An 11719-nucleotide genomic window follows, 5' to 3' on the forward strand; every position below is an offset into this window, starting at 1 on the left:
TCTTCACATCCTCAACCTTTTTTGCCAATGCAACTTGGGTAAGTGTTATATCACAAAATATCTTTTCATTTATCTTGCTCTAGAATTTCTTTTTAGACCACTCTAAAAGTTTAGCATTAGTCTCAATATCTTCATTGTTGACTCTTTCCACTATGTTTGATAGTTTCTCTAGTAGTGGCTTGGTCTCTTTAGGAGTTGGCAAGTTAAATGCATCTAGAAAGATGTATTTTATGTCTTGAAGTGCTTGCTTCTACCTATGTTCTCTCTTAAGCATTTCTCGATGTCTTTTCTTATCTAAAGCTTGCTGTAAAATGCTTATTTGATCCAGTGTCATTGTATCATAATCAAACTTGGGAATAATAATAATCTCTTCATCTAGAGTAATATCTCTATAGTGAATTAACTTTTCAGCTTTTTAAGAGCTTGAGCCTAACACTAAGATTTGTAATGGTATAGCTTTTGTGCTCAACTTTTGAAGAACTTTTCTAGGAGAAATGATAGATGTAGATAGAGTTACCACTGTCTAGATGGCTTCTTGATCCTTTACCTTAGGTTTTTTCTCACCTTATAAATATTTTATTTTATCTATCATGATGACATGAATAGTACTTGGTCCTTATGCTTTAGTTACAAAAGAATCTGTCTGTCCTACTTCCTATCATTTAGTTGTACTATCTTTTTCTTCTTCTCCAATTTGCCTCTCCTTCGCTATGTCAACTCTAATAGATGTATTAACCTTGGTAGATGTATCTACTATTGATTGGGTTATAGGTTGTACTTTAGTGACTAAAGGGATGGTAGAAGGTGGTTCTTGTGGATTCACCTTGTCCCTTGTGGCATCAGTTACTACCTTTTGGAGCTCATCTATACTGACCAAAATTGGATTATCACATAACTTAACATGTAGTCTTGTTTGGTCCAGTATCTTCTTTAGGTATTTTGCAATTGAGGGATTTATGTTCTAAGTTGACATATCAGAGACCTCTTTTACAATGATGGTTTTAGTAGTCTTGACTGTTTCATGTGGGGGACTAACACTTGGCACTTATATGTCCTGCACACACTATTGATTTTATTGTTGTTCAACTATGGCCTTGTCATCACTCTATTTTTTAGCTTCCTTCCCTAGTGTATCATCTTCCTTATCATCCTTTTCTTTGTCATCATCATCATTATCATTCTCTTTATCCTCAAGTTTTCCTTCAGAGGGATCAACTTCTCCTTGCTTAATAGTGGTCAGCCCATAGATGAGTTTCCATATTTGGGTAGACTTCTTGACCACATTGTCAATATTGTTTTAAAGTATATTGAAGGCTCTATAGTTAGGTGTAAACCTAACTCCATATTTCTTGGTAGCCTTAGCAATCTACCCTTTTGTTATTTCTAGCATTACCTGGGCCAAAGTGGTTTCCCTTATTTATTTTTTTAAATTTAAACAATAATGTCATTTTTGCTCAACTAAGTCATATAATTTCTTGGGTACCAAGTTGGAAAATTCTAATGGTGTAGTCTTAAAGTTGGACATCATTTCATATGGGCCTTTTCCACTAGATTTTGTTCTTCTTACTCAAGTTTCTCATAATCAATATGCTTTAAACTAGATAAATCTACATTATTCTTGACATTTTCATACAAATTATCAATATTAGAAAGTGGTTTATGACTTACCACTTTGAATTGGCTTATGTAATCCAATTTAGTCCTTTCTTCATCTAAATCTTGCTATGCAACATATTTTCTTCTATGCTGCTTTTGCACTTGGCCTCCTTGCTCTGTTTGTTTGGATTTCTCCTTGGCCTTTTGTATTGTGTCTCATGTGTTAGCTTTGGCGGTAGGTGCACTTAGATTGTCTTGGCTAGGTTTGGTAATTTTTTTTACCTTAGCCATTGTCTATGCCTTGGCCTTTCTCTTCTTTGGCTTGGCATGTGTGGGTGCTTCCTTGGTTTTTTCTTCCTCAGCACCTTCTGTTTACTCCTCTTTATCCTCTCCCATTCCTTGAGTCAATGCAAGAGGTTCTTTTGTTTTTGCTTGTTCTTCTTCTTCATCAGGTCTTCATCTTCTTCCTCTTCTTCCTCTCCTACACCTTCACCAAATTTTACCTTTAGCTTCTTTACTAGCTTATTTTTCTTCTTAAGCATGGAGCTAGTTTTCAACTCCATTTAAATATTTGATTTCATCACATCATAATTCTGAATGACTTTAGTAGTCTTGTCAATTTCCTCTGCTAGGAGTGCAATTATTGTTGTTGGTGCTTCATCAACATTAATCTCATATCCAAGTGGTCTTAACCATATAGCCCTTGGTGTGGCATCCTATACAAAAGTGTAATTAGCATCAACCAAAAAATATATATCATTGTAATGATGCTCAATCATTGAAATAGCTATCCTCATTCTTTTCTTCATTAACTTCTTAAAATCTTCAAAATAACTTGTCATTAATGATTCAAAATTTTCTCCCATTTATGCAATAAATTCATTTATCTACACTTTTGTTGATCTATTTGTTTTTCATCTTCTTGTACCGAAGGAGGGAAATGTGTTTTGTACATAGAAGAATGTAAAGACAAGTATTGAACCAAATTTACATTGACCACTCTTTGCCTTTTTGATTGCTCCAAGAATTTCCATCAATTGTTGGAGTTGAAGCTTACCTAGATCATAAGTATGATCTTTCTTCACAATCTTGTAGCCAAAATCCACTGCACTATAGGATACACTATTCAATCTGCTAGATTGATAAAATTTGTGAGAAATTATGCTACCAAAAATTTTTAACAATGGATCAATGATAGTGTCTATTGTCATGCCTCTTTTGTTCCATTTTGCCCCTATAATTTTTCTCTTCCCTTGAATCACCCCTTAGAGTCTTGGGAAAATCTATGGTTGGGTAGCTAGTAACCCTATGAATTATACTTTTGGTGATCTCAATTGGTCCATCCTCTAGCCATAAGGATCCATCATGTATTAGACTCAACACAATTCTAATCTATTCAGTTATAAATACACTAGGAAAATCTAGTGCATGCATCAAACCCTTCTCAATTATTTTATATTCTCGTTTAGAATACCATTTTCACATAATCTATCATGCACTTCTCCTATTTCTAAGTCTCTAATGCTATCAATTTTGCAATTATAACATCTTCTTACATCTTGAACCATTATGACATTCATTGGTATTATAGATAAGGTGCTTGAAGGATCTTGCTTATATGCAATGTCAAGGATGGGATTGAATATAGGCTATTAAACTTCATTACTAACAAGCTAAAAATTCAAACCCTCTTTCCCTTCTAATTTCTTTGAGCTAGACACCATTTATCAAACTAGAGTTTATGCAAATTAAAACTGCATAGCTCGACTTGTGATAAATACTTTGTAAAATGTGGGGCACTAGTGGAGGATCATTGTTAAATTCTTCAGAAATGCCATGAACAAATTTCTAAATCACCTTTCACTCTACTTTCTTTTTGCTCAAATTTGAGATGATGAATGATGAGTGAAAAATAATCATATACCTTTGAAAAAACCTTGCATTTAATGCTTAGTGCTTGTACAACTATAAACTCAACATTAACTCAATTTCAGAATCACTTGGCATCCATTAATATTACAATAATTCAGTAGTTACTATAGACTCAACATCAACTAGCATTCCACTCAACATACATAGGAGACATTTTATGCTTGACAATAACATGAAAACCTTAAAGATTTAACTTTGAATTTACAACAACATTTTGCATCTTATTTCACGCTAATGTAGTTATTCTAGTACTACCACCCTTTTTAGGAACTAATGTATGATATTAAACTAGAATATCAATCCCACATACCTCTTGATTGTTTATTTTGATGAGGTGTGATCACTTGACCCATTGGGTGAAGTGATCCCTTCTACATTTGATGTACTGCAAACATATTTATTTTTCCTTGTCTTGTTCATCTCATCTCTGATATGTTCAACATTTGCCTTGCCTTTAACTTTATCATATTCATAACTTGGTGCCTTTGACCTAGTTGGACAATGCTTACTAATGTGACCACACTTCAAATAGCTAAAACATGTAGTTTGAGTTAACCATCTTTTGTAATTACTTTTGAATTGTGTTCTTATACAATTCTTAGTGACATGTCCATATTCTTGACAATAGTGATAACTATATCTTGTATTGTAATCCCAATTATAAGAGTTTCAATAGCTTCTTACCTTTTTTGGCTTGTTTGATGACGTCATGGATTTGACTTTGAATTCAAAGGCTCTATGTCCATACTTCTGACAATTGTAGCGATATCCTTCAAATTTTTGTTTATGCATTGTCTTGGATCTGCATTCATGTGCCTAATGACCTTGTTTGTTGCACTTATGAAAATGAGTCATTTTCTTAGGCTTGATGTTCTGATTTGCATTGTTTCTCTTGCACACATTAGCAGTATGTCCTTTATTTCCACAATTATGACAAGTAGGTTTTGAGTTCTTACCTTTGATGTTCCTTTCTTCAACAACTTTGGATAATTCTTCTTCTTCAGTACTTGTGTAACCTAATCCTATTTTATCTTTATTGTATCTAGGGGATCTCAGTAATTGCTCAAAGTATTTGATGGCTTCATTTGGCTTGTCGAAACTTTTAGCAATTTTGTTGACATTTAGTTCATAGTTGGCATTCATCATTTGACTTAGAGTATCCAATTTCATGTTGAAGATCTTTGTTAGCTATATTGACTTTTCTTCCAATCTATTTGCCAAAACTCTTTTTCCTTCTTCAATCATGGCTTTGTCTTCCATGGCTTTCCTCTTTTGTTTAGTCACTTTACATAGCAATATAGATTGTGATTCTTGCTCCAACTTGACATTTTTTATTTCCTTGGATGGATTATATTTGTTTCCATTAGATCTACAACTACTTCATCAAATTCACTAGAGTTACCATCTACAAATAGCTTGGTGTTGCCTATCTCTTTGTATAGTGTGTCATTTTTTGCAATAACAATCTCTTTTCTTCTCTTTAAGGATTTCTTTATTTCCTTTCTTGCCTCATTCAGTTGATGTACTATAAAATGTATTTCAATCTCCTAGTTCTTAATAGTCTTTCCCAGCTTATAGACTTCCATTTCAATATCTTTCCTGTAAGGTACAAAGCTTCTCTTTTAGAGAACTAGGATCTGATACCAATTATTGGATTTCCAATTAAGGATACAATGATTTGATCATGAATCATGATCTGCCCTATAAAAGGCCTGCCCTATTGAAGGCTTAGAAAGACTATTAAGTCCCACCTTGTTAGAGGATTTTAATACCCTATTAGAAGTGTGCCTAGTTAGAGAACTTCAACTTACAATTAAGTAAGCACCCTATTAAAGGATTTCATATAGCTTGTTAGGACTACTTTTTTAAGAGATTTAACTAAAATCACTTGTCAAAATATCTCTGCATAGATCCTACAGTTGGCACTTGCTTTCCTAATAATAGTTCACCTCTATGCAATCTCTAATTAATCCTTCATGATTTGATGTATCAAAGTTGTATCCTTCTCTATCCTCTGGTCTTCACTTAACTAATTTTGCAATTCACTCTTACTACTAAGTCACCTTGAATGCTCTGCTAATTGTCATATTTTCTCTTCCAATTTGATCATTCACCCTTTGTATCTTGTTCTCATCATCATTAGAAATTTAGGGCTTCATCCTCCTTAACAAGACTCTGGTGGTTTAGGGTTAGGTATGAATCTCTAGCTAAGATTCATCTATTTTTCCACTTAAACCTTTCAATTTTCTAATTGGCTGCATGCAATTGTATAGGTAATTTGCATATAGATTTGTCCTTATCTCCAAAGGATCAAAATCTATCCTTAAGTCAAATAAAAAATAGTTTACCTACTTTTTTGTGCCATTACAAATAAATCTGTCCAACTTGTCTTGGCATATTAAGTCTTTGATGTTGGGCATACATTGTATTTCTATTTTTGACTCTGCACCTAATCTACTCGACATCCACTATTTACTAGGCATTTAAATTCACTCAACATGGTCTATGTTCTCGACACTTGAGTTCACTTGGCATATGAGTGACTCGAAATTGATTATAACTCAGCATGGTCTAATCTTTGCATGTTGTGCTTGGCATGTATTACTAGTTTGGCATGAACTAAGTAAATGGTTTAAGTGTTTTGACACTCATTGGTCAAAACCAATCTAAGATCAACAATGCACTCTTTGTCTTCCTTATTTCTCCCAAATTTTCTATCAATTATCATACCTCATTTACTCCACATAGCCCCTTTATTTTTCCTAATAACTTCCTTAGCTTCGCTCCTCATGGTTTTAGGTCGGTCAAGGGTTGGATACCCTATCACTCTATGTAATATTTTCTTAGTGATTTTCACTAGTTCATTTTCCAACCACATAGAATTATCATGAATTCTACTTAGAACTATATTTATCCATTTAGTTTTGAAAACATTGGGAAAATCTAGGGTAGGGTTAACCCTTTGGTCTCTACAATTTTGAATTCATCTTTGAATCCTCCATTTTCATATAATTTCCCATAGATTTACCTAAATTCCATGTAACCTATGCTACCTACCTTACATGTATAGCAACATCTCACATCTTGAATCATCAAAACTCATGGTGGTATCATCAATAATGCACTAGATAGATGTTGCTTGTAAGAAATATTAGGAATGAGCCTAAAATTAGGTGTTTTGATCTCATTTATTTTCAAGTATACATTCAAAACTTATTTACCCTCTTTAACCTTTATTTTTGAAGAACTAGAGGCCATTATGTAAACATAGGATTTGTAAGAATTCAAACTACATAGTTTGCCATAGTATAAATACCTTTGTAAATCTTCTAAAATGATGTTGAGAAACTATTGAATCATATTTGCAAACACTTGGAATGAGCTCTTCAATTTTTCTTTAGTTCTTTGAGCTCTCCTTCAAATGCATATGATGTAAAATGAGTAAAAATTGATCATATAGACCTTAAAACCTCACATTTAATGCTAATTTCTTACATAGCTATAAGCTCTACTTCAATAGAGATTTTGACTCACTCAGCTTCCATGAAGTTCCCTTTACTATCAAAAAACTACTAAAAGCTTGACTGAAACTATCACCGATAATAGCTAAACATCATCTAACATTTCACTCAGTAGCCAAAGTGAAACTTTTCATACTCAAGAATAACATGAAAATTATCATAACTCAAAGATTTGTTCTAGATTATAACCAAAACTTTGCATCTTACCTTACGCACATATAATATTTTTACAACTAAATCCTTGGAACTGATGCATATTATGCCTTTTAAATATTAGTCTCAACATACCTCTTCATTTCTTAATTGGAGGTGGTGTGATCACCTGGCCCATTCGCTGAAGTGATGTCATCTGAGCTTGATGTGTTGCAATCTTCCTTTTTCTTCCATATCTTTTTCATCTCATCTATGAAATTCTCAACATATGCCTTTCCTTTTCCTTTATTGAATTTAGTGCTAGGTGGCTTTGACCTTGTTGGACAATACTTTCTTATGTCACTAGTCTTCAAAAAACTTAAACTTGTGGTTTGACTCAACCTTTTTTGTAGTCACTTTTGAAATGTGTTTTTATGGAATTTTCAACCACATGTCCATACTCTTGACAATAGTGACAACTATACCTAGTATTATAATTTCAATTATAAGAGTTTCCATTGCACTTTACCTTTGTCTACTTGTTTGATAATCATTTAGGCTTAGATCTACATTCATATGCTCTATGTCCATAGTTCTAATAGTTATAGTAGTATCCTTCAAATATTTGTGTCCTTATGGTCTTGGTTCTACATTCATGTGCCTAATATCCTTGTTTATTTCATGTGTGGGAGTGACCCATGAATTTCTATTTTGGATTCTGATTTGCAATCTTTCTCCCATAAACATTAGTAGTATGACCTTTCTTACCACAATTTTGACAAGTAGGTTTGGAGTTCTTACCTTTGTTACTTCTTTCTTCACCACTTTTAGATGATTCTCCTTCTTTAGTACTAGTGTAGCCTAAGCTAGTAGTATCACTATTGGATATAGGGGATCTCATCAATTGCTTGAAGTACTTGATAGCTTCACTAGGTTTGTTAAAGCTTTCAGCAAACTCTTTTTCTCTTTTTAGATCATTCCTCAATTTTTCATACTACAACTTTAGTGTTTGAGATCTCAATATCCTTTTCATTCAGTTCATGATTTGTAATCATAATTTGACTCAATATTTCTAATTGCAAGTTAGCAATCCTATTTACCGCTGATGTTTTCTTTTCTAGTCTATTGGTCAAAATCCTTCTTCTGATCTTCAATCATGGCTTTGTCTTCTATGGCTTTCTTTTTTTGTTTGGCAACTTCACAAAGTAATATTGATTAGACTTCTTGTTCTATCTTGAGATTTATGACATCTTCAGTTAAGGTTTCATTCTTTTCCATCAGATATGCAACTACTACATCAAATTCACTTATGTTTCCATTTACAAAAAAATTAATAATTTCAATCTCTTGGTAATGTGTGTCATTCTCTTCAATAGCTATTTCCTTCATTCTTTTCAATGGTCACTTTAACTCATCTCTTGCTTCATTCAACTGATGTAGGGCAAGTTGCATTTCAATCTATTGGTTCTCAATAGTCTTTCCCAACTTGCAGACTTCCAATTCCAAGAACTCTCCTCAAAGCTACAAAGATTTACTTCTAGAGAACACTCTTTGATACCAATTGTTTGAAATATAATAGGGAAAGTAAACTCTAAGAGCAGGGGTGGGAAAATTAGCACTTAAAACTTTCAACCTCAAAAATATTCATCACACATCCATCTCACAATCTATGCATATAAAATTGAAATGCCAAACCAATTACATATATCCATAGCATGGAATTAAAAAATTAAATCACATATATGGCACAAGATATTTGGTTACCCAAAAACCCTCCAAGGAGAGGGTAAAATTGGGGTGGGGATGACACCCATAAATGTTCACTACTGTAGTAATAAAGTGTATATAATGAAGGTTAATATGTTTTTATCATGAGACATGATCTACCCTATGAAAGGTCTACCCTATTAAAGTCCTACAAAGACTATTAGGTTTTACCCTATTAAATGATTTCTACACCTTGTTAGAAGTGTGTGTGATTAAAGGACTTTAGGTAACAATATAGCAAGCACTTTGTTAAGAGATTTAACTAATTCACATTTTAAAATGTCTCATCAATTATCCTTTGGTTAAGACTATGTTTCTTGATGATAAATCACTTCTTTACAAATATGTACTTGATCAATTCTAATAAGATGTATCTTTGATGTCTTCTAATTCCTTTCCACTACTCTCCTCTAACTAATTCTACTCTGTATCTCAATTCACAACTCCTTAGTCACCATGAAAGCTTAGTTTGTGCATGCAAACATTCAATTTTCTCCTCCTACACACATAAAAGATTTAGGGTTAATCTTCCTTAAGAATACCTACATGACTTAGGGTTAGGTATGAATCAATGATTATAATTCATTCATCTAGTTACTTAAACCTTCCCTTTTTCTTAATGGATGGATGTACTACATAGGGATTCACAATAAAGATTCATTCTTATTATCTAAGATCGTAAAAAAATCCTTAATTTGGCTGCAAAATGGTTTATAGAGATGTTTATTCCATTATAAATGACTATGTTAAAACTATATAACTTAGCATATGAAGTCCCTGATGCTCGACATAAACTATAACTTCAATTCTATAACTCAATCTCTGAATGACTCTACATCCATTGATCACTTGAAATTTTTATAACTCAACATATACTATTTTCTTGACACTTGAGTGACTTGTCACTTACTACTTTCTCGACACTTGATTGACTTGGCATGAATTGTCTGACATGTTATGCTTAGCGTCTATTACTTGTTCAACATGAACTAAGTAGATAACTTATAAATGACTAAACTATATCAACACTCAATTGTCAAAAGAAATATGAGATTAACATAGTCACTACTACCTAAATACTCCAAAAAACCCCTCACTTATACCCAAAAAGGCCACAAGTCAGCTACAAAACTTAACTAAATACCCATACATAAATTAAATTTAAATTCCAAAAGTCATCTCATAGACAACTTGGCATGAATAGAATAAAGACAAATACTAGCACTTGACACCAATAGGAACACTTAGCACCAATAGGTTCACTTAGCATCAATTATAAGCTATAGTAACTCAACATCCACTAAGAACTATAGTAAATCGGTGTCCACTAGGAGCTATAGTAACTCAGCATACACTAGGAGCTATAGTAACTCAACATACACTAGAGCTACACTAACTTGACACACACTAGAACTATAGTAACTTGGCATATACTAGAGCTCCATTAACTCAGCATATACTAGAGCTATAGTAACTTGACATACACTAGAGCTACAATAGCTCAACATACACTATACAACTTTGTAGCAAAAAAAAAATTTGGAAACCACTGGCACTCGGCTCCAACATGTAGGATTGCAAGAAAGACTAGGATGGTCATACATTAGACACGATAGGTTCAAAAAGATGTTCTAGTCACTGGAAGAACATCTTTTTGGATTCAACACATAAATCTCCAACTAGTTCTTCACATATATATCCTCCATATCTTAAACTTGTACACTCTTTTCCTTGTCCTTTCTTTGCTTCTTGGCATCCATCTTAGGTGTTCTAAGGACTCCTTTCCACATTAATTTGTAACCTTCTAAAAACCTACCAACTCAATCAGGCTGTAAATACTCAGGTTCATCCTACTGAGCTCTTCATTCTACAACACAATTAGGGAAAACTTCTTGCCACCTTCCTCAATAGTAAATACATTCTTTACACAATCATGCACAATCTTGCAATCATACTGATAAGGTCTACCAAGAACCACATGAAAATTGTTCTTGTCCATAATATCACACAACACTTGATCCTTATACTTCCCAATCTAGAAATCAACAAGGCATTTCTCCCTCACTTCCAAAGCATGCTCAGATTGCAACCAACCTATCCTATAAGGAAAAAGATGTTTCACTCTCTTCGAAAAAAAGTTTCCAAACCATCTCTTTAGCAACAAGGTTATAAATGCTACATCCATCTACAATTATCTTGTAGGCTTTACCACTTGACTTATAACAAGTCTTGAACAAACTATTCCTCTAACAAGGATCCAATATCCTCTCACCAACTAGTACTCATTGAGCTAGCAAACTTTCTCCTTTCTCAAGCCGACTATCTTGAACTACAACCTCATTCACAAAAATAGTTGTCCTTCCAATTAGGCATTCAAAATATCTATGCCCTTCTTTAACATATTTGAAATAATCACCTCTGAATCCACCTCCAACTATTCTCCTTTTCTAATTAGCATATTTTTCTTCACATTCAGCACTCAATTTAGTTTGTGCCAATCTATCTTGTTTCTCCTTACCTCTAGCATTATGTTTACTTTTCCTTTTCAACTTATCTTTTTCCTTCAAAGCATACTGATAAGCATCCCCAATAGAAGAAATATTTAGTGTACCAACCACATCCTTAATATTGAATCTCAAACCATTATTGTACTGATCTACCTTTTCCTTTGACAATTCTCTATGACTAGACCAAATATTCAACTTGTAGATTTCCTCAATATAATATTTCATAATAATTTCTTTCTATTTCAAATTCTACAACCTTTTAAA

The sequence above is a fragment of the Cupressus sempervirens genome, chromosome 10, assembly GCF_028749045.1.
Source record: "Cupressus sempervirens isolate cs-2001-9-10 chromosome 10, ASM2874904v1, whole genome shotgun sequence".
NCBI classification, from domain to species: domain Eukaryota; kingdom Viridiplantae; phylum Streptophyta; class Pinopsida; order Cupressales; family Cupressaceae; genus Cupressus; species Cupressus sempervirens.